At 50.3% G+C, this 27,853-nt stretch overlaps 1 protein-coding gene across 3 annotated transcripts in view; it reads right to left on the bottom strand.

Moving 5' to 3' along the window:
• Nucleotides 1–27,435, bottom strand: part of RALGPS1 (Ral GEF with PH domain and SH3 binding motif 1) — a 300,327-nt gene extending 272,892 nt beyond the window's left edge. For all 3 annotated transcript variants that reach the window (XM_052647831.1, XM_052647832.1, XM_052647833.1), the window contains exons 1-2: nt 27,408–27,435; nt 13,447–13,525 (exon numbers count right to left, since the gene is read on the bottom strand). The gene's annotated coding sequence lies outside the window, so the exon portion shown is untranslated. The remainder of the gene's footprint in view (nt 1–13,446; nt 13,526–27,407) is intronic.
• Nucleotides 27,436–27,853: the final 418 nt, after the last annotated feature.

Here is a 27,853-nt window from a genome sequence, read left to right as displayed (position 1 = left end):
CCTCACCTCTTACACACACACACACACACGCATACACGCACGCTTGCTCGCTCAATAAGCTCCCTGGAAACAAAGCGCTGAAGGCAGGGAAAGCAGTTCTCATGATGTAACCTCGCAGGAACGTGGCAGCTGAATCAGAACCACAGAACCGCCGCGTCTCTGGTTTCTGTGTGACAGACTCCGGTCTTGCGTGTGTGGGCTCTCAAAGAGGGGAGGGCAAGTCCCATATGGGAGGTTGGTTTCCTTCCAGGCTTCAACGTCTCAGGTTCAGAAAACCAAGGAAATAACAGGAGACAGTCTGCTGCAGACCGCTGGGGAGAAGGCAGAGAAACCACTTTTTCCTGAGTGTGTGGAGGCTCTTTCAAAGAAAATACACACATCCGGGAACATTCGGTAACAAGAGAGTGCTGTCTTCCAACTGTTTCGGACAAGCTCAGAGACAGACCCAAGCCCGTTTCCTCACGTGGCCGCCCTGCCCTCCTCTGCAGGCTTGGCCACAGCTGCCCCATCCTCCGTGTCTGAACCGAAGGCGCAGGGGACGGAAGCAAAGAGGGTTGTGCCCACAGCCGACGGTTCATGCCACGTCAGGAGAAACGAGTGCTTGTGCTCTCCGTCTCTGCCCTCTCCGGACGCCTGGGCACGTCCGTTCCATGTTACCGAAAGATCTCCCCTGGGGTAACCATCCCCCTAGAGCTGGACCACCTGCCAGGAGCCCAGGAGGGGTGCCCCGTGAGGGCTGGCAGCACTACGGCTCCCTTGCCCCGACCCTCTCCGAGCTGGCCCAGCCTCCTCCTGGCCAGCAGCTTCGTCTGGTGGCTTTCAAAGCGAGGCCCTGGCCACGTGAGCACGTGAGGCCCGACAGGCCATCCCTCTGGGCCAGGTTTGCCCGTGTCCCATCTACGCACCCCCACCACCCCTTTCCAGCTACCACCACGTGTTCAACATCCCACATCTCCCCTCCTCGCTGAGGGCAGAGAGTGGGCTGGGCCAGCCAGACGGCTGAGGAGGCACCGCTAATGTCCAAGGGCCACTGCGGCTGAGCCCCCGGCGCGGAGAGAAAGCAGCCGTGCTGGGCAAGAGGGCTGGGTTCCAGACTGAGAGTCCGCAGACAGATGGAAATGAGAGAAAACTTGTGAAACTGAGCGAACCTGGAGAAAAGGACCAGGCAGGGCGTCCCCCAGTGAAGGGCAGCACCTACATGTATGGAGCTGATGTGGGGCCACCCCCTCAAAGGAAGACGACAGCGCGGACCGAGGACCCCCACCCCTCACATGCTGCGTACTGAGACCAGGGAGGCAGAAACCAACCAGGGTCATCTGTCCTCAGAAAGTCCAGCTGAGGAATGCCCACTCGTCTCAGGGAGAAGGGCTTCCGGAATTCTCTACATAAAAGTAATACATGTGCATGCTAAAATCATATAAACTGGATAAAAAGGGGTAAAATAAACAAGAAAAGTCCCCACAACCCCACCCCTAGCTCCTGTCCCCCAAAGTTAACATGTTCACACAGTATGGGGCAGCACATGTGTACACAGCCACACATGGATAGACACGTGTGTGTACACAGCCTGAGGTTCAACAGCCCCACCTCCAAGAGGCTGACAAGCTACAGCCGCAGCAGGACTGGCAGGAGCTAAGAACAAGATAGCTACAGAGCAAGCTCTCAGGCAGGAGAAGGAGCAGGTCACCTCTGTGGCTTAGAGAACAGATAAACCAGGATTTCCGTTCTCACCCATCACTGACCTTGTGCCCTGGACAAGCTGCTTGACCTGGCCAAGCCTCACTTTCCTCATCTGCGAAATGGGGACAGCTGGGGTGCTGACGGAACAGACGGTTGAGGGGATGCACAGAACGGTGCACGTGAGAAGCGGCCGTGGCACTGTATCTTTAACGACAACTATTACTGGCATCAGCAGTCCTCAACGGCCACTGTCATTCTCCTGGGGGCAGGGTTGGGCGAGGGCAATAATGCTCTTAGTATGAGACAGGAGAAACCACCCCGAGGGCAAGGCAGCGAGAGGAGTGTGAATGAAAAATATGCAGTGGGGGCGAATGCGGAAACCTGGAAAAGGCCGCCAGTCTGGTTCATAGTGTGGCACCTAAACTAGTTCACCAGGCTAACCTGATCACTGTACTGTGGTTACATGAGTTAACCGGGAAGTCGGGTGAAGGGCATGTGTAAGTGCTCTGCCCAGTTCTGCAAATTCCTGTGTAGAAAATTACTTCAAAATAAAAAGGTAAATTTAAAAAGGGATCCTACACCCTCACCTCCCACCCCATAGGCCACCCCCCAACGCACACACATAAGCTACACCACCAGGCCTGATGCCAGGGACTCACCATTGCCCACACAAACCAGGATTTGACGGTCGCGCTCTGGGGCATGGAGGTTTGGGTATTTTATGCCTGTTATGTGTGGGCGGTTGACGGAGGATGGGATGGAGGGCAGTTTCCTCTGAGCAGCGGAACCCTGCCTTCCTCCTAGTCCCTGCCAAGGGCAGAGGAAGCGCTGGTGTGGCTGGGGACTGTCCAGGTCACTGACTGGACCCCGTCTGTCAGGAGCATCGCCAGGTGCCACAGGTGGCACGCCTCTTCAGGCCCCCTCCTCTCACTGCTGCTCTGGGATCCACGGGGGGACAGGGCCCCCACTTGGGCTCAGCTGGCTCTGACTCCCACCTGCAAGGCCCTGAGCACTGCAGCGCCAGAGGAAGGCGAGAATCCACGACATGGAGCGAGCGCAGGGCGGGTGGGACCTCGAGCAAGTGGGAGCCCATTGCTTGCTTCAGCCAGCATTGACCAGAGAGCCCTGGAGTGGGCACCAGGCGCAGGTGGGCTCACAGCGAGGACCTTTTGTCCTCTGCTACTGCTCCCCCTCTGACCAGGTGCCTCAGAAGCTCAAGGTGAGGAGGAGGTTGGCGGGACAGGACACCCACCCCCTTGGTGCTTCCTGACAAGTACCACTGAGTCCTGACCCTCATGGACAGCCTGGCGCTTCCCACCAGATTAGGAAGGACACTGTCTCCGGAGAGTAAGCCAGGGCGGGCAAGACCGGGCTGGAGAAGAGGGCTGGGCATAGCAGCAGTGGTGGGACGAAGCCTACAAGGAACAGAGGGCTCATCCCTCCACGCGACGTGAACTAGGGCTTCAGGGAAACACCCCCTGAGTTTTAAGTCATCTTCCAGGGCCTTCCACATTCCGTGGAGAACACTGAAGGGCAAAGGCAGGTGGGAGGGCGAGTGCTAAAGGACATGGAGAAAATGACACCTTCCCATCAAACTATATGGGTTCAAGACGATGAGCCAGGCCCACACACTGGTGGACTTTCCTTCTCCTAATCTTGCCAAAACGAGAAAACAAGAAAGAATGTGAACTCTGTCGTATTAATAATATTGAAATACAGGGAACGATGACAACGGCAAACCAGAAATTAAAAGTGCCTAGAAAGTTTGAAGCAAATGGAATCAGATCAAAGAGAAAACTACGAGCATTAGACACATGGCCACAAAGCCGACTGTCTCCTCTATCCAAACAATAACTGGCTAGAAAATGTAATGGTACAAGGATCTACTAAAAAAGAAAACACATAGAAATCAACTGTAAAAGGAAGGTACAAAAAGCATTTGAAGCAAATTATGAAACTTTACTATTAGACAAAAAAAGAAAAGACTTAAATTAAAGGAGAGACATTTCACTCCTTCCAAATAAGGAGAAGATATTGTAAAGACATCAATTCTCCCCAGTTGACCTATAAATAAAATCCAAATTCATTCTAAATCCTAAGGGGATTCATTCTGGAATTCAACAAGTTGATTTAAAACTTCATCTGGAGAATAATTAAAAGCAGCCAAGAAGTTTTCAGAAAAAGTAAAAAGTATAATGAAAAGGGATCTGTCCTTCCAGGAAGCCCCGTTGATGATAAATGGTCAGAGGACAGAACTTAGTCTGGAAAATAGGATCAATTATACATGAGAATTAGCATCTGGTCAAGATGGCATTTCAAACAGTGGGAAGAATGGATTATTCAATAAATGTTGATGAGACAATTTGCTATTCACTTGAGAGGGAATTTGCTTAAAATTTGATCCATGCCACTTATAAGAACATGTGTGTGCGTGCTCAGCCGTTTCTGACTCTTTGTCACCCCAAGGACTGTAGCCCACCTCTCTCCGTGGAATTTTTCAGGCAAGAATACTGGAGGGGGTTGCCATTTCCTCTTCCAGGGGATCTTCCTGGTCCAGGGATTGAACCCACGTCTCCTGCGTTGCCGGGAGGATTCTTTACCACTGAGCCACCTGCTGTTGCTGTTGTTGTGTCGCGCACTCTGTGTGACCCTAGGGACTGCAGTGCACCAGGCTTCCCTGAGAAGCCCACATAGTTTTGATAAAGATTAACTGCCATAAAAATACCAAAGGAAACACAAATCATTATGCTTATTATTATTATTATTATTATTATTATTATTATTATTATCCTGGGGTGAAGAAGTCCTCTCTAGGGTGAGAAAAAGTTAGAAAATAAAGGAATTTATTGGCAGATTTAACTATGTTTAAAATTAAAACACTTGTATAGGAAAAGACATGAAGAAAGGGATGAAAGTCAGTCAGTAAATAGGATACAGTTCTGAAATGCTGCATGAAATGACGAAGTCCTGTTAATACAGAAAGAAGCCACCCATGGGATTTCCCTGGAGGTCCAGTGGTTAAGACTTTGCCTTCCAAAGCAAAGACTTTGCCCCCAACTCTTTGCCTTCCAACGTTAAGACTTTGCCCCCAACTCTTCCTGGTTGGGGAGTTAAGATCCCACGTGATTCTCAGTCAAAAAACTAAAACAAAAAATGGAAGCAATAACTGTAACAAATTCAGTAAAAACCTTTAAATATGTGCCACATTAAAAAAAAAAAATCTTTAAAAAAGAAAGAAGCCCCGCAGGAGCTCTGGCTCATGCTCTGCAGAGCGGCCTTGGGCAAGCAGAGCAGTATTTATAGACACAGAAAGATGCCCGCAGATTCAGGACACATTCACTCTTTTTCATTTGTTCATTCAGCAAGTATTTGGTAGACAGTCTACTCTGTGTCAGGTACTATTCTAGGTATCGAGCATAAAGCAATAAAAAACAGACAGAAATCCCCTGGTCCAGTCTAGTGGGGGGAACTGACAATAAAAGCATTCGGTAAAATATATGGCACATGAGCTAGTGATAAAGAAGTATAGCAAGGAGAGGGTACAGACAGAGTGGGGAAGGGGTGGGTTTACAATTTTAAATGGGGGCAGTGGTCTAAGAAGTGATTACTGAGAAAATTACATCTGGACATGTTTCAAAATACTTATGTCTACATTGGAACACTCATACGAAAGTACAGAAGGTTACATACTCAAGTCGTTGGCGTCCCTGGTGGCTCAGTGGTAAAGAATCTTGCCTGCATTGCAGGAGACGCAGGTTCGATCCCTGGGTCAGGACGATCCCTTGGAGAAGGAATGGCAACCTACTCCAGTATTCTTGCCTGGGAAATCCCAGGGACAGAGGAGCCTGGCGGGCTGCAGTCCATGGGGTCCCAGAGTCGGACACGGCTAAGCATGGAACGACAAAGCACGCAGTCGTGCACTCGAGTCTCAATGCCAACGCTCCCAGGCGTCACTGTATGCCGTTGCTACTTTCTGCTTTCTGTACACACCAGTACCTTCCAACTTCTTCTAAAATAAGTAGGCAGCGCATTTGTGAGTAACACAGCATCTGGAGGGAAAACTGAAAGTGAACCTCCACAGACAAGCACTTCAGGAATGCTCCACTGACAGGGATCAGACATGGGAGGTTGGAGTCGAATGTCTGGTGCTCTGGTGCCACCTGGTGGTCATCTCCTAACTGATCGATCTCATTTCCAACCTAAATCCCATCCTCTGGTAATATTAATCCTAATTAACTGATCATTTAATGCTTCATCCACTTTAACAAGAGCCGACTCTGCCTCACTAGTCAACTTTCTCTTAGAACTGGGATTAGGATCGCTTTTTAAGCAATCAAACAAAGGCTTTAAATCTGCAGTAGTCAGTTTTAAATGTGGGTGTATCCAATTAATATCCCCTAATAATTTCTGGAAATCATTTAAAGTTAGTAAACGATCTCTCTGCAGCTTCAAAGGGGCATGACTCACGGTATGGGTCTTTAATACCCTCCCTAAATAAGAAAAAGGAGGATTTATTTGTATCTTATCTGGAGCTATCTTTAAACCCCAGCTTTCCAAGGCCTCAATCAATTCAGATAAAATTTGTTGTAACAAGGCTCTGTCCTTATGAGCTGCCAAAATAACATCCATATAATGTATCAAATATAGATCTTTATACTTTCCTCTAACATTTTGCACAGCTTGGTATACAAATTTCTGACACAAGGTGGGGCTATTTTTCATTCCCTGAGCCCTCTGGTGGCTCAGAGGGTAAAGCGTCTGCCTGCAATGTGGGAGAGACCCAGGTTCTGATCCCTGGGTTGGGAAGATCCTCTGGAAAAGGAAATGGCAACCCACTCCAGTACTCTTGCCTGGAAAATTCCATGGACTGAGGAGCCTGGGGGGCTAAAGTCCATGGGGTAGCAAAGAGTCGGACACGACTGGGCGACTTCACTTTCACTTTCGAGGTAAAAAAGAGGCAAGATGCATAATTGTGTAAAAACCCACCTGCCCTGTGGACAGGAACTGGAAAGGAAATGGGCAACAGAAGGAGTTTTGTTGGGGTGTCAGGGTCATGCTGGGATTTATTTAGCTTGGGATTTTCAATCACAGTTCTATGATGGTGTTTCATTCCTTCGTGTTGACTGCAACGGAGCCTTTCTATGGGGCGGCAGAATGTACTCACTCGAGGGACAGAAATGGAGAGGTGAGGTAAGCAACACAGAGCTATAACCCAGGCCATCTGCACATATGGAACCCCAAGAAGGCTGGGGGTTCATAAAGTAGAGGGACAGAGCTTCAGGTCACACTGAGCTTGGAGGCAGAGGGGTCTTCCCCAAGGGGACCACCTTGGGGACAAGGTCCCAGGAGTCTGGCTGGGAGGGGAAGCCACACCCGGGCCTTCAGATGATTAACCACTAACTGAGCATGTGCACAGACCACCAAACCAGTGCCTCCCCACCGAAGCCCCGGGGAAACTAAGGTGCATCCCACGGGTGGGAGGAAGTGACGATCTCCCCATCTCGACGAGGGTGCTGCCTGGAATGGGTTTCCTGGGCTTCCCCCCACCCCACCCCCAGGCCCTCCCACAGGCCCCTTCCCCAGGCCCCTCCGTGAGCCGTCTGCTCAGCCGGCTGTGGCGCCTGTCACTCTGGCAAGGACGTCTTCTCTCCGGGTTATCTCCCTGCTTGACCACGAGCCCTGGAAGGTGAGAGTCACACCCACTCATTCACCCTCAGAGAGTCCCGGGTTTGAATCCTACGTGATGGCAAGCAAGTGCCCCTCTAAGCCTCAGTTTCTGCCTCTGTAAAGTGGGGATACAGGACTGTCCTCCCCTCGTGTGGCTATGATGAGGGCGAACAGCACCAGCTGGCACTCGGGAGCAGCAGTGGGTACCAGGAGGCAGTCTAAGCATTTTATACATTTTAAGTTCCTGAACCCAGGCCCTCTCTGTGGAGGGCTGATCACAGTGCCTAGCAGGGGGTAAGAGCTTAACCACTGTTACTTTATTTCCAGTCCCCAGAGCAGCACCCAGCAGTCTGCCTTGTTCTCAGTGGAAACGAAGAAACAACTCTCCCACCCTAGCCTACTTCAGGAAGGTGCAAGGTCCGGGCAAGACTACAATGCTTAGGCTGCCCGGACAGACACTTGGACTTCACAAGCGGACTTCAAAGAGAGATCCCTGCTAGCCTGAAGAGGGTGGGAGACGCAGGGAGAAGGGATGCCAACTCCTGGGGTGGTGGCAGGGGAAGCAGCATCACTCTGGGCTCGGGTTTGGCTCACAGAGGACTCAGGCAGAAGCTACCACCCAGACGGGTGTCAAGTTAAAAGTGGCTGAGACCTGCCTTCACCATCCCTCCAGCCCTGATCTCAGGTGGTCAGGGCTGTGGTCCTGGGAGGAGCGGGTCAGCAGGCAAGATTGCTGAGGAAAGCTGGTATGAGGGAAGGAGTGGGGCTGACAGGTGCCCAACCTACTGAGAGTCACAGGCTCTGCCTGGGGTGGGGAAGACATGTTCGGTGCTGGAAGTCTGCAGGCCCTCTGCCACCCCTCCCCGACCCGGCCTCTTGGAAGTGGCTTCTAGCCAAGGATGTGCAAGCTAGAACACGTGCCACAGGGTGCTGGAGGAGACTGGTGGCCACACTCCACACCCCCCGCCCCACCCCGTCCCCCACAGCCAGCTGTGCTCAGGGGCTGGTTCTCTCCCTGGACCTTCCTCGTCCCTCCTTCTCCCTCTTCTCTTTTCCAGTCTCATTTTCCATGTCACTTCCTCTGGGACCCGTGCTGGGACCCCAATGCTGCGTCCTCCTCTTACAGGGTTTTAGAGCACCCAGGCCTCTTAGCACTCATCCCATTTGTCTTGAATCACGTTCGTCCTTCCTGGTGCATCACAGCTGCGGCCATGCTCAGCTGCATCCCCAAGATGTCCAGCAAGAGGGTCACGCCGGCAGCATCAGGAGCGACCCATGGCTTCCGGGGCTCACAAGTCCTTTCCTGAGCGCCCTCCATCCACATGCTTCCCATATCTGACTCGGAGGTTACAACAGGGCAGAGCCTTCCTCCTGCTCAGGGAGGACAACTGCTGCTCCTGTTATAATGCTTTGGTTCAAGAATGAGATGTTCAAACACAGAAGGTGTTAGAAGCAAACACAATGAATGACCTGAACCTTCATCTTATAAAAAAGAAAAACTCCACAGTCTCCTTGCCTTCAGACGTTTATAAAGACAACCTCCAAAGAAACAAACAACAAAAAGGAAAGTGTAGTAATTTATCTGGGTTGTTTCTTAATATTTCATCATTTTAAATTATACTTTATTGTACTTTTGTTTAAACTACAAAAATAATGTATCTTTGTTGCCATAAGCCCAAACCCAACAAGGGTATACAAATAAAAAGCCACGAAATCACCCTCCCCCAGAGCTGACCCTCTTCCACACACTAAGGTAATCCCATTGGGCAGACAGGAGTGTATTCCTCCAAGTTTTTGTGCCAAGCAACATAAATACATGTAATTAAGTGGGACTCAGACCAGAAGCCCAGGTCAAACCACAAAGGCCTGCGGGGCCCAGCAGATCGTGTCACTGGCAAAGCTGCAGGTGTATTGGAATGAGGACAGATGGGTCCAGTGGCTAACTGAGCCACTTAAAGCTCTCCATTTTGAACATTTGGAAAACACTGAGTTGGCCATAAAAGTATCGGAGAAGGAGACTAGACAGCGCTCCTGGGCAGGGTAGCAGAGTTGGCAGGAGCTCAGACTCTGGAGCCCTGGTCACTTCCTGAGCCCTGTATCTATTGGCTAGGCGACCACAAGACAGTCACTTAGTCTCTGTGCTTCTAATTCCTCTGAAAAGAGGCGATCCAACAGTCCCTTCCTTGTCAGTTCACTGTGAGAAGAAAATTATGTAAAAAGCACTTTGCACTGCCCTGGGACACACTACTACTGGTCACCAGTTCGCAACCACTGCTGGAGACAAATTATTCTGCAATTTTTTTTTTAAAACCTGATGATGTATCACGGGCTTCCATCACGTCAACATGGAGAGAGAGAGCTGGTTGCTTTTTAATAAATGCCTAATATGTGGCTGATGGGGTTCCCATCCCTTCCACTTTTTGCCACTACAAACAGTGGTGCAGAAAACAGCTTTGTACTGCCTTTTGCATTGGGGCTTCTGCAGGACTTGCTACTCGGCTTACAGATATGGATATTTAATACTCATTCAATATTTTCAGATTATATTCCCCAAAAGTTAGAACAATTCATACTCCCGACAGCAGTGTAAGGGAGCACTCATTTCCCTCAGTCACTTGCTAACATTGGTTTTATCAATTTTTGTTAACATTTTGCCACTTTAAAAGGTACAACAGAAAACTATTTTTATTTGCATTCTGGTAATGATGATCTTTTGAGGCAGAGACTCCTAACTTCTTTCTTTCTCCTTTACTTCTCCAGCAAGAAAACTCCTATTAGCTAAGCACACCCCATGGTCCCTTGTAGCTCGGTGTGGCTAAGCTCTACTCAGTGAGATGTAAATGTTAGTGCTGGGTGAGACTTCTGAGAAGTATGTGAAAGGGAAAGGGCATGGCTCTTCTCTTTCTCCTTCTGGCTTCTAGAATGCAGATGTGATGACTGGAGCTCAAGCAGCCATTTTGAGTCAGGAGGCAATCTGCTATGGCAGCAAGAGCAGCGAGACATTAAAGGAACCTGGCTCTGTGGTGACTTTGATTCCATCACTCCAACCTCTTTACTCTTTCATGAAATAGTATAAACTCCTACATGTTTAAGTCATTGTTATGCCAGGGTTATCTATCACATGTGACAAAATCTAGTCCTAATACACCTTCTGATCCTCAAAAGTCAAAACTGAGCCTTTATTTCTCTTTCTGTAGCACACATAACAATGCCTTGCTTTTTATTTTCCCTATGGTTACTTAAGTCTCTGAAAAGTGGACCACTCATTTCCCAACTCTCCTATCCATTCTCCCAAAGGCTTGGGTTTTATAGAGATGGTTTAGAATTTTCAACCTATTATGTTTTCTCATACAGTTCTCCTCTATTTTAAAAGTTCTTAATAACACAAAAGAAAAATCCCATGTCACAGTAGCAATATCCCATGAGATTAGTCTCTATGAGCTAAAGGGTGCACACCACTCACTGCCCCGCCACTCTCCACATCCCCCACCCCAGGAACTCTGCTCTAATTGTCCTTCGGCTAGAGAACTTCGTCGGACACTTCCCTCGGGCACACTTACCAGATGACATGTTTTATGTCCTCACACGTGTGAAATGCCTTTCTCAGTGACCAGGAGTGTCATCTCGATGGGCACAGCAAGGGCTGCAGCCCTCTCCCTCGAACAGTCTGGAGACCCCGGGCCACTGTCTTCCAGCCTCCAGGGCTGCATATAGGAGGCCCAATGTCAGCCTAATTCTCTCTACTTTGACAACAATCTGTTCTTTCTTCCTACAAAAATTTAAGATTTTTCTCTTTCTTCTCAGAGTTTAGGACTTTTACTAGAAAGTAGGTCCGAGTGTTGGTTTTTGTGTGGGATGAAAGGATCCGTTTAATCTGAAGAATCAGATCTTTCTTCAATTCAATGACATTTTCTTCTATTGTCTTCCTATTACTCCTCCATCTACTCCTTTTTCTCCTTCTGGAACTCCATGACTCCATGCCAGGTCCTGCAGATAAGGTCTCCAAGGCCTTTCCCTGCGGACAGCATCTCACATTTTAGTTCATTATTTCCATTTCTTTTTATTATTTTTCTGGGTTTTGAGGCGTTTCTTCTACTGGACCTTCCAAACCACCAATTAAAGCCATGTTTTTTAGTTCCAGCAAGCCTCTGGTACACTTTAATTGCATCCTCGTAGGAATTCTCTACTTATAAAGTTCTTAAACATCTTCTCCTTCTATCCTGCCTCAAAGGACCCACTGCTCCCAGTGTGAAGCTTGGCTTCCCTCTGTCACTGGCCAGGTCCCCACAAAGCTGTCATGTGTCTTTGCCTGCTGGAGGGTGCAGGTTCACGCAGCCCGTGTTCACGGCAGATTGCTCGAGCTACGGCGGCACTGGCGAGCCTGGACAACTTCTAGCCTCTGTTCAAGGGCACCCTCGTGAGCACACTGTGGTTTTCCTGCTGAGACGTGGGGAGAGGACCCCCTGCCCTGTGGTCCCCTAGTGATGACAGGGGCTAGGAGCATTTCTGCCAGACCCCCTAGGATCCGAGACTGAGCAGTCCCTCCGAGGGCATAGGCAGCAAGTAGGTAGCTGCAGCCCTGCCCATGGAATCCATTTCTCATCAGACTCAAAAGCACAGAGGAGAGGAACCCCACTTCTAGAACGAGACTAACCTAGAGTCAAAACTCAACTCTGCCACTTACTTGCTGTGTGATCTCGGGAAAATGACTTATCACCCAGTCTCAGCTTTCTCACGTGCTCTTACCTTTAAACCAAGTTATTTCCAACAACCTCCTTAAAGGAACCAATCCCTCTGATATGAAAGTTTCAGGGAACTTGCTTCTTCTAAGCACTGTATGAATTACTTGTACTGTAATCAGGGAAGCCTGGGGCCCTGGCAGGAAAGCATCAGAAACTTTACCTTCTACCACTTTGTGAGAGTAGCTTGACAGAAGGGTAAAGTACTAGGAAGAATCTGAAAAATATTGTAATATTTCAGCTTTTAACACTTTTGTGACTACTCCAACCTGAATAACATCTCCTAGGATTCTTCTAGGCAGATACTCCCCTGTGGTCATATGTTGTCTCAAGACCTGAGGACCATGGCTGCAGAGGGGATGGGTGTTGAGAACCATAAGCAAGTCCATGTTGGTTCCCATCTGGTGACACTTATTGAGCACCTACTGTGTGTAAGGCATGGAGCAAGGCACTGCATGGAATACAATAATGAGCAACACACAGCCCCTGCCTTGAAAGCGCTTGACGTCTAGTCAGGGAGATAAGGGGGAGGTCAAAAAAAAAGCAGACTGCAATGCAGACTGTGGCCAAGGCCACGAGAGGGGGCTGAAACAAGTGTCATGACAGTTTAAAAGGAGAGCTTAAGTGAGTCAGGAGTGCAGAAAAGCATTTTTAGAAGAGGTGTTGGGTAGGCTGAACAGAACCTCAGGGAGCAAGGAGGGCGGGAGGAAGTAGGCAGGAAGACAGGGGTTGACGAGTAGATTAGAGTCTCTGGAAGACCAAGAGCATGTTTTACTCACCTTTGTATTCCTTCCCCCATCCTCCCAGGGCCAAGCGTGACTCCCACCACAGGCTGGCCCTTTCTGACGAAGGGTCTGTAGCACGGATAGCCCAAAGTGAGGAGGGAAGCTGAACGGAGCGGGGGCGGGCAGAGGTTTGTGGGGTGAGACAAAGACTTGACTGAGGTTGGGAGAAAGGAGATCACCCAAGTCACCCCAACTGTAAGGAGGGTGACACAGAACGTTCATCTTCTGACCAACAGGAGCACAAGGATGACGCTGAAACAGTGTGGCAACAAGAGGTTTTGCACGAGGAGGAGAGAGAGAAAGGAAAAAACCCTGATCCAAGAATCAGGAGTGAAAACCCCAGAGCCCAAGTCATCCCAAGAGAAAGCCCCTGAAACACCCTCTGGGTGTGGCTCACTGAGGATACCTGAGTCCCAAAAGCCCCTGTGCTCTCCACAGCCCCACAGGCTCGCCGGCAGGAGGTTCCTCTGACCTCAAAGGCACTCGCTCACCCGTACCAGCCGCACCTCTGGGTGCCACACCCTGGCCCTCTGCTCAAGAGGGCACAGGGCACCAGGGTCAGTGAACCCACTTACCAGGAACACAGGTTGGGCTTCATAATCCCAGGCCAACAGGATAAACAGTCCCAGCAGGTCTCTTTCCAAACAGGAGCCTCTGAAAGAGTAGGGGGTAATTCGATTTACACGATGTTCCAGATGGTGAGACTTGTTTCTTGACGCTCAGCAAGGTCAGACCAAATATAGTAAAACAAGATCAGATTCTGAGCCTGTTCTGTGAAATGTCACAAGCCTTCCCCATAGATCAATATGCGATACCATTTAGCCAATCGGGTAGCAAAGCCTGCCCTAAAATCACCAAAGTTAACTTAAATCTCTGTGGTCACTATTCTCCTTTCCCGTCATGCTTTGGATACACGCTGGTGGAAGCACGGGAGGGTCTGCCATGGGACTCCACAGGAAGATGCATTCTAGCAGCTGCAAAGCCCGGCCAAGACCTCAGGAAGGGCCCCGCGGGAAAAACTCAGGATTACCCGGCACAAACACCCCTGCCCTCAGAGCAAGTGGCCAGGGAGGCAGCCCACGTGGCACAGGGCCACAGACAGGCATCCCGCACAGCCACTGCAGAGGGCCCTGGGGCCGGTCTGCCTTCCCTCCTCCAGACCACCCCCTCTCCGCACCCCCCACCATCCCCAGGAGGGCAGCCTCATGACCTCCACTGAGGAAAGCTGACTTCACCTCCCTTGGGTCCCTCCTTTAACCTGAAGTTCCGCATCGTCTCCTGGCACCTGACTCTCAACTCTGAGGAAGAGGTGTCCGCCTGAGACCCAAGGCCACCCAGGGCACCACCACCTCCCCACCGGCACCTCACTTTGCACCCTCAGCCTTCTCCACTCTCTTGATTCTTCCCTCTGCCTGAGAACACCCGAAGTTCTCCCCAGTCTTCCAAACAGCTTCGGCCCTTGAGCTCCAGGCCGCATCCCCCCCGACACCACACCACCTTCCCACCACCCGTTAGGTCAGCAGGACCTAACGGCTGAGCTTTGAACATGGTTCACCAGCCCCTCATCTCTCAGCCTCAATAACATCCTCATTCTCCTTCTCCTCCCTCCTGTCTCCTCTGCTTGCCCCCTTCCCTTAGTCCTCCCACTTCCAGAGCTTCCTTGCAGCCCTTCCCCTGGGGTCCCTGGGGCCCAAGGCGCTCAAGAGGCCAGGCTCTGCTTCCCTCTCTGGCTTCAGGCCACCCCCACCCCAGCCCACACTTTGTGTTCCAGAAGCAAGAAAACAACCCAAACACAGGCTGCTGACCCAAACCGACTGAGGCTTCCTCCTTACCACCTGCTTCCCGCAGCCAGGCCCCTGCTTGGGCTGCCCCTTCTGTTATGACCTTGAGCCACAGCTCATCAAACTCTCCAGTCCTTCACTACTAACAGGTGAACATGCATTGAGCAAGTACCTCTTACATACATAAGCTTATTTGTAAATTAAATATACATTCTAAGGTACTGATATGTTCGTTACTTTACAAAACAAATGCAAAGATCAAAGGAAGAGATAAAGATGAAATATGTTAAAATGATTATTCATCAATACAAAAAAAACTTCCATTCTCACCATTAATAATAATTTGAGTGGAACATGACTGATAAGCTTCCTTCCGTCAGCGTTTTAAATAAACTTCCCATGGAAATGCAACATGCGTGCAGAAGAATGCATACAGGACACAATGCAAGCACAAAGGTCAGAGGAGCCTCACAAAGTGAACACACCCAGGTCACAGGACCCGGATGGGGCGAACACACCACGATCCCCTCCAAAGACCCACCGCACCTCCTTCCATCTCTACCAGCCTCCCACGGGTGGCCACCACTCTGGTTTTCAACAGCAGAGGTTACGTCTGTCTATTTACACTTTCTATGAATGGAGCCATACAGGACATGATCTTTTGTGCCTGAATGAACATTATGTTTGTGAAATTCATCCTGATTTTTCATGGCTGTTCACTTACTGTTTTCCCTCTGTGGGAGTTTACCGTTCCTGTCCCCTCTGTACCGACGGACACTGGGACTGTTTCCAGCCTGGGCTGTCACAGGAGGTGCTGCTGTAACCCTTTTGAGTGGCGCCATGTGGTCCATTCGTATGCCTTCATGCTGGGTGGATACCCAAGAGTGGAACTACCGGGTCATAGATGACTAAATGTTCAGCTTTGTTAGACGATGGCAAGCAGGTCTCCAAACTGGCTAAACCGATCTACGCACCCAGCAGCAGGCTGCGAGCACCCTGGCTGCTCCACATCTTTGCTAGCACTTGAAGTGCTGGCATGCTCAGTTGCATGCCAATCAACTGATTCTTTGCGACCCCACGGGCTTTAGTCCAGCAGGACCCTCTGTCCATGGAATTTTCCAGGCAAAAGCACTGGAATGAGGGACTTCCCTGACGGTCCAGTGGTTAAGACTTTGCCTTGCAATGCAGGGGGTGCAGGTTTGATCCCTGCTTGGGAAGGTTAAGATCCCACATGCTTCGCGGCCAAAAAAGTGAAAGTGAAGTCGCTCAGTCATGTCCAACTCTTTGCCACCCCATGGACAGTAGCCCACCAGGCTCCTCCATCATGGGATTCTCCAGGCAAGAATACTGGAGTGGGTTGCCATTTCCTTCTCCAGGGGATCCTCCCGACCCAGGGATTGCGACCAAAAAAGCAAAACATAAAACAGAAACACTGGACTGAGCTGCCACTTCCTTCTCTGGGGATCTTCCCGACCCAGGGATCAAACCCACATCTTTTGCATTTCCTCCACTGGCAGGTGGATTTTTTATCACTCTGCCACCTGGGAAACCCAGCACTTGAAATAGTCTTATTTATTATTATTATTTGAGTGGTCCTGATCAGTAAGATACCACAAAGTCAGTATTATGATCACCTTTAAAGACTGAAATTAAGTGCCTCTCTCAAGGCTCACAAAACTAAGTGACTCAGAGCAGGAACCCAGGTTTTCTGACTCAAACAGTGTACTGTTTCCACCTGCAGCCACCTCCTCTCCTGGCTAACCCCAACTCCTCTTTCCTCTGGGAAGCTCTCTCTGATCACCCAGCCAGGTAAAACCATCTGGCTTACGGCCTCCGAGCACCTTGTACTCTTCTTCTGTAGCCACTGTCAGTGCTCTAATTAACCTTCCCTACACTTATTTGCTATTATTTTGGACTTATTTTTACACTTGTATACCTCTGCTGCTGCTGCTAAGTCGCTTCAGTCGTGTCCAACTCTGTGCGACCCCATAAACGGCAGCCCACCAGGCTCCCCCGTCCCTGGGATTCTCCAGGCAAGAACACTGGAGTGGGTTGCCATTTCCTTTTCCAATGTATGAAAGTGAAAAGTGAAAGTGAAGTCATTCAGTTGTGTCCAACTCTTAGCGACCCCATGGACTGCAGCCTAACAGGCTCCTCTGTCCATGGGATTTTCCAGGCAGGCGTACTAGAGTGGGGTGCCATTGCCTTCTCCAATTCAAATGCTGCTGCTGCTGCTACTGCTGCTCAGTCGCTTCAGTCGTGTCCGACTCTGCAAACCCATCGACGGCAGCCCACCAGGCTCACCCGTCCCTGGGATTCTCCAGGCAAGAACAATGGAGTGGGTTGCCATTTCCTTTTCCAATGCATGAAAGTGAAAAGTGAAAGGGAATTCACTCTGTCGTGTCCGACTCTTTGCGACTCCATGGACTGCAGCCTACCTGGCTCCTCCGTCCATGGGATTTTCTAGGCAAGAGTACTGGAGTGGGGTGCCATTGCCTTCTCCGATTCAAATGCTAGTACTTCCCAATTTTATACGTTAAGCAGGCTTCCCTGGTGGCTCAGAAAGCAAAGAACTCACCTGCAATACAGGAGACCTGGGTTTGACTCCTGGGTTGGGAAGATCCCCTGGAGAAGGGAATGGCAACCCACTCCAGCCATGGACAGAGGAGCCTGGCAGGCTACAGTCCATGGGGTTGCAAAGAGTTGGACACAACTGAGTGACTAACACACACACACACACAAAGAGAATAATCTTTCCTGGTTGGGCAGTTGGCTCAGCCATCACGCCTCCACCACACACAGCCTCACTGGAAACTGTCTTCTAATGGACGTGCTCTATGAGCAACACTACATGAAAGGCAGACAGCTGCTGAGAAACTGCAACACACAAATGGAAGTCCACAGGTTTTACAGGTGGAGAATCAGGACGCCTGAGTCTGAAAACCCTGGCAAAGTCCATCTACCCTCATGTGGAAAGTGGAAAGAGCAGCCTTGATGACCTCTAACCTTCAGATCTGACTGACACTGTATCTGATAAGCACAAAGGCTGCAGCAGTGCTCACTGCCAAAGAGCCCATGGCAGGTACACCCAGAGATAAATTAGAGAAACAGGCTAACTGAAGCAATTAGCATCTTTTGAAAGCATCAAAATAATGCTACATATCAGGGCTTCCCAGGTGGCACTCACAGTAAAGAAACTGATTACCAGTGCAGGAGATGTAAGAGATGAGAGTTCGATTGCTGGGTCGGGAAGATCCCCTGGAGGCATGGCCATTCCAATATTCTTGCCTGCAGAATCCTGTGGACAGAGAAGCCTGGCAGGCTACAGTCCATAGGGTCATAAAAAGTCACAGAAAGCGAAGGGAAACTAAAGAGCCTCTTGATGATCACGAAAGAGCAAAGTGAAAAAGTTGGCTTAAAACTCAACATTCAAAAAACTAAGATCCTGGCATCCAATCCCATCACTTTATGGCAAACAGAAGGTGCAAATAGTGACAGATTTTCTTTTCCTGGGCTCCAAAATCACTGCGGATGGTGACTGCAGCCATGAAATTAAAAGACACTTGCTCCTTGCAAGGAAAGCTATGATAAACCTAGACAGTGTATCAAGAAGCAGAGCCATCACCTTGCCGACAAAGGTTCACATAGTCAAAGCTGTGGTTTTTCCAGTAGTCATGTATGGATGTGAGAGTTGGGGCATGAAGAAGGCTGGGTGCTGAAGAATGGATGTTTTTGAATTGCGGTGCTGGAGAAGACTCTTGAGAGTCCCTTGGACTGCAAGGAAATCAAACCAGTCAATCCTAAAGGAAAACAGTCCTGAATATTCATTGGAAGGACTGAAGCTGAAGCTCCAATACTTTGGCCACCTGAGGCAAAGAGCCACCTCACTGGAAAAGACCCTGATGCTGGGAAAGATTGAGGGTAGGAGAAGGGGACAACAGAGGGTAGGATGGTTGGACGGCATCACTGATGTGATGGACGTGAGTTTGAGTGGGCTCCAGGAGTTAGTAATGGACAGGGAAGCCTGGCATGCTGCAGTCCATAGGGTTGCAAAGAGTCAGATACGACTCAGTGACTAAACAATGACAACAATGCTACATATCAGCCAGCGAGTAACTTCTACTCTTATCAAAAAGTTTCCCAAAAAGAACAAATTCTTATCTTAGTCACCAACCAATCAGTACATACATCAATCCTATACCTTCACTGTTTACAAGAAAGATCATGTTTCCTGATCTCAGACCTTAAACCCATAGTCCCAAATTGAACTCAAATTTTCAAATTATCAGGAAAAAACAACTAAAACCAAGAGAAACTGCTGCAATTACCTTTTCTCCATGAATCTATTTACCTATCTCACCTGTGGCTCTTCCAATGTGTGTCAGAAACCACACCTCAAGGCAGCACGGGCTGTGAGAAAAGACACTTGAGGAGCCCTCTGTGTCTCCCATAGCTCCATCTTGGGCAATTTGTTCACCCTCTCTGAGCTTCAATTTTCTCCTCCGAAGACCAAAGTTGACGCCCACCTACCCCGCAGACTCAACATGAGGCTAAAAAACAAGGTGTCAGAGACTTTGTAAAGTGCTAAAATATTTTATGATGAAGGGACCTCAGATCCAACAGCTTTCTCGTTTTACAGGTTCAGATCAGTCACTGGGCCCTCACCCTTTATTCCATGTGTCCATGTAATAAATACTTGTAGACTACTTACTCCGTGCCAGAAGCTGCGCCAGGCACGGAGGACCAGATGGTGGGCAGAGAAGCCATAGTCCGTGGTGTGACAGGATGCATACACAGTACCGGGGCAGGGGAGACAGATGTGACTCACAGTTACACTGAAGTGCAAGCTGTTACACCTGTGGGCCATGTAAACCATTTGGCTTTTTTCTAAGAGAAACCAGAAGCTACTGCGGGGTTTTAAGCAGAGGGAACCCCACACTCAGGTTGTTCTGGCTGCCAGTTACTGGACTTGGGCTAGGCCTTGAACGTGGTGGGGAGAAAAAATGCAGACTCTGACTCTGCAAAGTCTGGGAGCAGGGTGAGGGGAAGCTGACACCGGTCACACAGTGTTACCACCCGCTACACCAGGGCGCTGTGGGAACCCAGTGGGAACAACCCTAGATACCAGTGGACTCAAAGTGCTAGAGATACGGTGCCTACAGAGGAAAACAAAACAAAACACAGCTCCAGAGAGGGCACAGAACAAGAAATATCAACATAGTGAAAGTCCCTAATTCCACATAACAGACTTGATTGCCACAAAAGGAGACACACCAAATTCTCCAGAATTCACTAACTTGTTTTCCATAAATATTTAGTAACTCAGAAATGTATCAAAAGCACAGATTTCCCCTGACCTACTTATCAAGCTCATACAAGAGTGGGTGAGAATTACTGTATCCAATAAATACGAACTTAATTATTCATCATTCTTTCTTTTGTCTCTAATAAGATGATTTTCATGGGAACTTTTTTTTTTCAAGGAAACTTTTGACAGTTGAGGCCAAATATTTACATTTTCTTCTGATTACTCAAGTAACTGTCTTGACCTTAAAATACAATCAGATAATAAAAACATTTAAATCCTAATGAGGGAAAAGTATAATGTTGCATGAGTTTATATTATATATTAGTTTATACTAAAGTCCCATTATTTACATGGAATCACAGAACAGTGGGACAGCAAGAACTTGGGAAACCAGCCTTCAGTTCCTGGATGGGTCTGAGACAGGGCCCACCCACGAGGTTGACTCCGTCCTCCCACTCACCAGCATCTTCTGATTTTGTGGGAGTCCAGCTTGGAGAAGGCAGTGGCACCCCACTCCAGTACTCTTGCCTGGAAAATCCCATGGACGGAGGAGCCTAGTAGGCTGCAGTCCATAGAGTCGCTAAGAGTCGGACACGACTGAGCGACTTCACTTTCATGCATCGGAGAAGGAAATGGCAACCCACTCCAGTGTTCTTGCCTGAAGAATCCCAGGGATGGGGGAGCCTGGTGGGCTGCCATCTCTGGGGTTGCACAGAGTCGGACACAACTGAAGCGACTTAGCAGCAGCAGCAGCAATCTTGTGTGCACAGTCCCAAGGCAGGCTGAGTACTGCCTGCTACCCTGGGTGCTCCCAGCAGCCTGCACCACCCTCTCCACACTTTCCATGTGCAATAACTCACATAACTCACAGGCAATAAGTGAGCATCCCCCCAAAACGGGCATCCTGACAGCCATGGACGTCAACAGGTTAAGAGAACACTGTTCGAGCTCACCCTGACTGGATGCTCACGACGTGCGAGCACTATGCTAAGCCCTGTTCCTCTCATCTCCTTAAAGTCAGGTAAGACCAGGGGGAGGTAAGTATCATCGTGCTTCCCGTGTTGATTAGGAAACAGAGCAGTGGTCACCTGCCTGAAGCCACAGGGCTTGCAAGTGGGGTCGGGACACGAACCCACAGAGGCCTGACTTCAGGGTCTGCTGTAAGTGCTGCCCCGTCTGCTTCGCTGACGCTGAGGTGGTAAGTCTCCTGTAAAGAACACAACGGACCTGAAAGCTCTGCAAAATAATGGCGGGGGCGGGGGGGGGGAGCGATGCGCCTCTCCGGGTCTGCACAGTCTCTCTCTCCTCAGAAAGTGCAGGTGAGACAAGCCAGACTCATGCCTCCTGTGGGGAAAAGCCGTGGAACTGATCAGTGCAGGGGATCAAAGAGAAGGGGCTTGGGGTGGTGCTGGGCTGGAACCACCTGTGAGAAGGCCCCAAGCAGAAAAGGGAGAAGAATCACTTGTGGGCCCGAGAGGAAAGCCCCAAGGACTCCTCGAGCACTCTGTGACCTCAGAGCCGGTTTCTCAGACACTGTGGCCATCACCTTCACCACTGACTGGCACCATCACCGCTACACTGGAACCCAGAGAAAACAGCCAGACAAGTGCTTCCTGGTGCTGCCCCAACACTAAGGATAATCAAGTACAATGAGCACTCTGTAAGCATCAGTCAGGCACTGCGCTGAGCAGCCCACAGCATTATTTCACTGAATCTTCAACAACAGCCCTCAGGCAGGTAACCCTGACATTCCCATTATCTTATCAGTTCACTGAGACTAACAATGGGGAAGACGCTTGCTCATGGTTACAGAGGTTGTGTGTGGATGAGTCAGAATTGGAACCCAGGTCTAGCCCGAGTTGGAATCTGCTTGGCCACATCACTTGGGGTCCTCTGCCATCACCAATCCCCTTCTGATCACATTCTGTTTGCACCTGATTCCTCCACTAACCGTCAGCTCCCGAGGGCAGGACACAACTCTTCCATCTCCATGTGGCCAGCACTCAGCAAACAGCTGGGCCCAAAGCAAGAGCACAGCGAGGCTGGTGGATGAATGCCCACAGGAAGGAAGTGGCCCCAGAAATGCCTCAGGATGCCTCTCGCAGAGGCCAACCCAACCACTGCTCCCTATCCCTCATCAGCAACTACGGCCCACCTACTTGGCTCCCTGCAGCCTGCTCCTCCACCAGCCAACCTCAAACAAAGGGTCAGCAGGCACACTTCTGAGGAAGGGGGAGGTGGGCTTCAGCAAGCGTGAGCAGTTCATTCTCGGACTTATCCTTCTTTCTGTTTGCCCGTCTTGTCCTGGACTATCTGGAGCAAATAATTCTTCCCTCTCCCAAGACTCGGTAGGACAAGTACCACCATTCAGACCCAAAACCTACAGCTGGCAGATGGCACACGTGTGTCTCGGTCAGCACTCAAGTATCTGGGGAATGAAGCAACAGAGTCCAGAGTCTGGTTTCATCAGAGACCTGAAGACCTATCAAGAAGAGCGTGCCAGCATTTGGTAGCATGACTTGTCTGAGCAGAGGTCCATCACAAGGTCCACCAAGAGTCTACCCTGGAAACGCAGGAGCAAAGAAAGTAGGAAACTTTCCCTGTGCAGAGAGGAGACACGGGCATAAAACCAAGCGTGTGATAGCGAGGTGCATGCTCCAATCCAGGTTACTCACACAAGAATGCCAAGGGAGCGCAGACAGGAGTGGTCACTTGCAGAAGAACTGAATGGGTTTCACAGAGGAGGTGGTGAGCCATTCCCAAACCACAGAGGGAGAAGTCATTGTTTCCTGCCTCCATGACCCCCCACACTGCCCAATTCCGCACCCCTGGGCCCTGTTCCAGCTTCAGTGACCTGTGTGCCAGTCTCCCTGCAGAGCATGTGAGCACCTCATGAGGGCAAGGACTTCGGGCATCTCCTGTGGCTCACCCTCCACCGCCCAGTAAGCGTCTGCTAACAAAGATTATTAATAACACAGCAGCTACCCTTTGTGGAGCATCTACCAAGACCTATTCCTGCAAGTACTTCCCACACATGATCTCGTTTCTTCTTCACAAAAAGCCCCAAAAGGCAGATCCTATTATCATCATCCATTTAACAGATAAGGAAACTGAAAGGAAGAAAGATTAGGTAAATTGCCCCAAGTCATACTGCCGGTAAGTGACAGCTGCTGGACTTTGAATCATGGGCTGAATGGAAAATCAGTTTTCAATTACTAGTGAACAAATCCCTTTTGCTTTCTCTTTCTGTGTCTGCCTTGCATCCAGATACATGGACTGCCCTTCAGTCTACTGTTCACTGGAACTGGAGCCTTTTCTTCCCTCGAGAAAAACAAGGGCTGTCTCTTGTTAGTCTTCTAAACAATGACTGCTGACCATTACTGAGTAAACACCAGGGAGGGTGGGGGAGAGTGGAGACACAAAATTGTGCTCAAGGCATCGGTGAAAAAAAACATCTATTAAGGAGGAACTGTATGTACCAATTAGAACATTTTCCAATGCTGGGACAATTTCCAAAAGAAATCAAGTAAATAAATACAGGACCAAAAGTATGTATAGGATGCTATTCTTTGTGGAAGAGAAAGAATATATAACAAACAAGAAAATGATAATAGTGGTTACCACTAGAGAGAAGACTGGGAACTGGTAGCTTGAGACAAGACACTTACTTTATAATTTTTCCCCCTTGAAATACTTATCTTTTAGAAAAACAAAAATCTATGTGTGATTTTCTTTTTAATTCTTAAAAAGAAAAAGATAAAAACATCACTTAAAGAAACTCCTTATTGCCAAGCCTTTTCCAAATACTCATTTACATAAGACTGCAACCATGAAAAAAAACTTCTGTTTGTGAAAATAGGACTGAACTTAATTTGTAGTGAAAGAGGACTGTGAAATAACTTTCATCTTTCATGTTGAGCTTCACTAATTTCACGATAAAGCTGTTGCAATTTTTTTTTCTTCAATAAAATGCACTTTGAAGGTACAGATATAACATCCATATAAGCAGCAGGGATAAGATGCCACACCTTCTTCTGAAAGTCCCTCATTCATCCCTTCAGCAAGTATTTAATGAGCACCTACTGTGTGCCAGGCAAAGCACTCAACAGGTATTTTTTGATAAACAGCTCAGGTGGTAAAGAATCTGCCTGCAATGCAGGAGATCCCAGTTTGATTCCCAGGTTGGGAAGATCCGCTGCAGAAGGGATGGGTTACCCACTCTAGTATTCTTGGGCTTCCCTTGTGGCTCAGCTGGTAAAGAAACTGCCTGCAATGTGGGAGACCTGGGTTGGGAAGATCCCTGGAGAAGGGAAAGGCTACTCACTCCAGTATTCTGGCCTGGGGAATTCTATGGACTGTATAGTCCATGGGGTCACAAAGAGTTGGACAACTGAGCAGCTTTCACTTTCACTATGTGCCAGGCAAAGCACTCAACAGGTATTTTTAAAAGAAGAACTAAATAACGGTCATCAGCATTCTCCCTCCTGCCCTGCGGGAAAACATGCTCATCAGAATGCCAGAGCTAGGATCACTCTTGACTGATGTTCACATATCCTCACTCAGCTAAGAAATCTGAGGCCTGGACAGGGGAAGGCCTGATAGAGGTCACACGAGAAGCGAAGGCCTCACAATGACCAGTCCTGCTCTCCTTACATGGGACATCCTATTTTGTTGTGTTGAAAGATGGGTGGTCAGGGAGGGGCAGAAACAGACCCTAACAGCAAAGGCCTAAGCCATCAGGTGTCTTCACGTATCTAGCCACGTTTACTCTTTACAGCAACCTCTCAAGGTGGGCATGATTATCCCCGTGTTATAAATAAGGAGACTAAAGCTCTGAGAAGTCAAGAAACTGGTGTGTGAGGCTTCAAAGGCAGCTCTGTCTGACTTCCAGCCAGAGCTCTTACCCTCCATGCTGAAAAGGAAAATCAAGTTTAAAAGGTAGACTGGAGCCATATCACAGAGAACCCTGGATGCGATATTTTCATTAATGAAGTTTCTCTCTCAACCTTGGATGTGGTCACTCAAACACCACCAACCAAAAAGCCAATCCTCTCATTACCCAACACATTTTCTAGCTCTCGTGGACCACCAAGTTTGGGCTTTCCTTTGAACCCACAGAGCACGATCATTACCCAGAGCACAGCACTCTCTGAGTCATTTACACAGTTTCTGCCAGGACAGTACGGGATGATTCATACATGCTACCTTTAGAGCCTCTGGGTCCTGCCACACGAGCACAGACCCCCATAAGGACCCACATCTGAGACAACATCCCCATGATGCCACAGGGTCACGCCACAGCAAATGGTAGTGAGAGAGGCCAGCACCATGGCAGTTGGTTCCCCAAAGTCCCACAGTGCCTGAAACAAGGAAAAGTGCGGGTTCATTCAGGAGAAGCCTCCTCCTGCTGCTCTTCTGTCCATGCAACACAGGTGGGAGGGACTGATCACACTGCTGGTGAGCAGAGGCAAGGAGAGGTCACACACTTGGCTATGGGATACTCTTCCAAATAGGAGGGAGTTCCATCATCTTGCTTTCCTCTCTCCATCACATGGAAACCTAACTGTTTTGGCATTCCCCTCTTTTGGGTGTCTTCCTTCTGGAATGTGATAAAAATCAGTGTTCATACTTGGATGGGGAAGGGAAATTCCATAAGGCTCAAGTCTGAGCTTCGTGCTCCAATTCAGAGTCCTCACTGGAGATGGGGTCTAAAGGTCAGCAAACAATGAAATGTTCCGGTGCTTTCCATCTGCCACAGCTCCCTCACAGGCCTCATAGGAAGCAGGAGTCACCATCCCACCACAAACCTCATCCCCACTACCAACCTCAGCCCCACTTCGAACAAGAAAGCGGTCTACCGATTAGAAATCCCCTCCACAGGTTTCCCTCGTGGCTCAGTGGTTAAGAATCCGCCTGCCATTGCAGGAGTCACAAGTGCTATCCCTGATCTGGGAAGATGCTACATACCTCGGAGCAGCTAAGCACGTGCAACCCAATGGCTGAGCCTGTACTCTAGAGCCCACAACTCTCTAGAGAGCCACGAATGCTGAAGCCCGCATGCCCTAGAGCCCGTGCTCTGCAACGAGAGAAGCCTCAGCAATGAGAAGCCCTCAAACCACAACAAAGAGTAGCCCCCACTCGCTGCAACTAGAGAAAAACCTGCACAGCAACGAAGATCCAGCAAAGCCAAAACTAAATTGATTGATTAAAAAAAAAAAAATCCCCTCTTTCAACCTCAGTTTCCAAACACAATCTGCCCACTAGCACAGAGGCAGCAGACTCATAGCTTTACACAAAGATGTGCTCAGTCTGTGCCACCCTCACAAGCCCCCTGAGGGGCACACAAGGCAGGTACCAGGATGCACACCGGGCATAGGAAGAAACAAAGCTCAGAGGTGAGAGACTCTCCCAGGCAACAAAGAGGAAAAAGCCTATGAACCCTCATTCCTGTTCTGCCCGCTCACCAGGCTGCCACTTCAGTCTTCTGGAGACGACCAGTGTTAAGATTTACAGCAGCCTCCAGATCCCAGGAGCCAGTCGGCCAAGAACCCTTCCACCCTTCCAGCTTCACACTAACTACTCTTCAAGCACACACATTTCTCAACAGCTGATAGAATGAAAGCCAACGGGCGGCCCCCACCCCGCCCCGCCCCAATCGAGGCATGCCCCCTGCAACAGCGACACGAAAAAGCCTCCCCGAGATTGAAAACCAGGGCGCCCCACTTCAGGCCACTGCGAGGCATAGGGGAAGCCGCCGGCCTAGTAACCAGGGCAGCTGAGACCCAAGTCCGACTCAGGAGGAGCACAGGCAAGGCCGAGCTGGCCCTTCCGGCCCAGCGGCGGCAACCCTCGAAGCCTCCAGAATCCTCAGAGAGCCCAAAGCTCCTGCTTCCCCTCAAAAAAAAAAAAAAAAATCCCGGCAGAGCAGGAGGCAGCATTCCCTTCTCCCCGCGACCCCTCACTCACCCTCTGCTCACCTAGGGCCCCGGCTTCCGGACCTGCAACCACTCGGGGCCCCGCCCCCCCCCCCCCCTGCAGGTCTCCCCTGGCCCCGCCCCCTTGCACCTGTGGTGTCCTCAAGGCCCGGCCGGTCCGGCCGCTTCGGCCTCACCTCGCAGACCCTCCCCCTGGCAAACCTGTGGTTCCCACCTGGCCCCGCCCCCCCGCACCTGCAGCCCCTCAGCCCTTCCTAACTGCCTCCTCCAGCCCCGCCCCCCGCACCTGCGGCCTTGCCCCACCTCCACACCCCTCACACACACACCTGCCGTCCCCCAGACCAAAATCCCCATCCCCATCATGCACCTAAAGTCCCCCGGCCAGGCCCCGGTGCCCCCCAGACCTCCTGAAACAACCGCACCACCACCAGCCCCCAGCCCCGCCTCCCGCCCCGAGGCCCCACCCCGGCCCGGCGGCAGGCACCCCAGCCTCGGGGGCCCGCCCCTCGCACCTGCAGCTCTCTCCGGCCCGGCCCTCAGGGTCCCGCCCCGCCCCGCCGGCCGCTCCTCTCACCGCCCGCTCTCGCCGTCGCCGCCGCCGCCGCCGCAGTCCCGGCCGGTCACCTTGACGCGGGCCGCAGCGGCTGCCGCCGCCTCCTCATGGCCCTGGGAACGGCCCAGGCGGCAGCGGCGACTTCGCTCGGAGGCTGGAGCCGGGCCGAGCCGGGCCAGGGCCGGGCCGGGCGCAGCTGGAGCGCGGGCCGACGCGGGAGGAGAGCCGGTGCCCAGCCGCAGTAGGAACCGTCCGCTCCTGGAGGGGGGGAGTCTGAGCGGCGGGCCGCTCAGCCAATCGGCGCGCGGAATCGGACCTCTCTCCCCAATCAGCTCATCGCAGAGGCGGAGACACGCAAATCGGCCGGCTGGGCGCGCCAGTGCGCAGCCGCTGCAACCCAGGTCC

The sequence above is a fragment of the Budorcas taxicolor genome, chromosome 11 (assembly GCF_023091745.1).
Source record: "Budorcas taxicolor isolate Tak-1 chromosome 11, Takin1.1, whole genome shotgun sequence".
Classification (NCBI taxonomy): Eukaryota; Metazoa; Chordata; class Mammalia; order Artiodactyla; family Bovidae; genus Budorcas; species Budorcas taxicolor.
The sequence above is the reverse complement of the archived record's forward strand: the minus strand, read 5'-3'. Positions and strand labels throughout refer to the sequence as shown.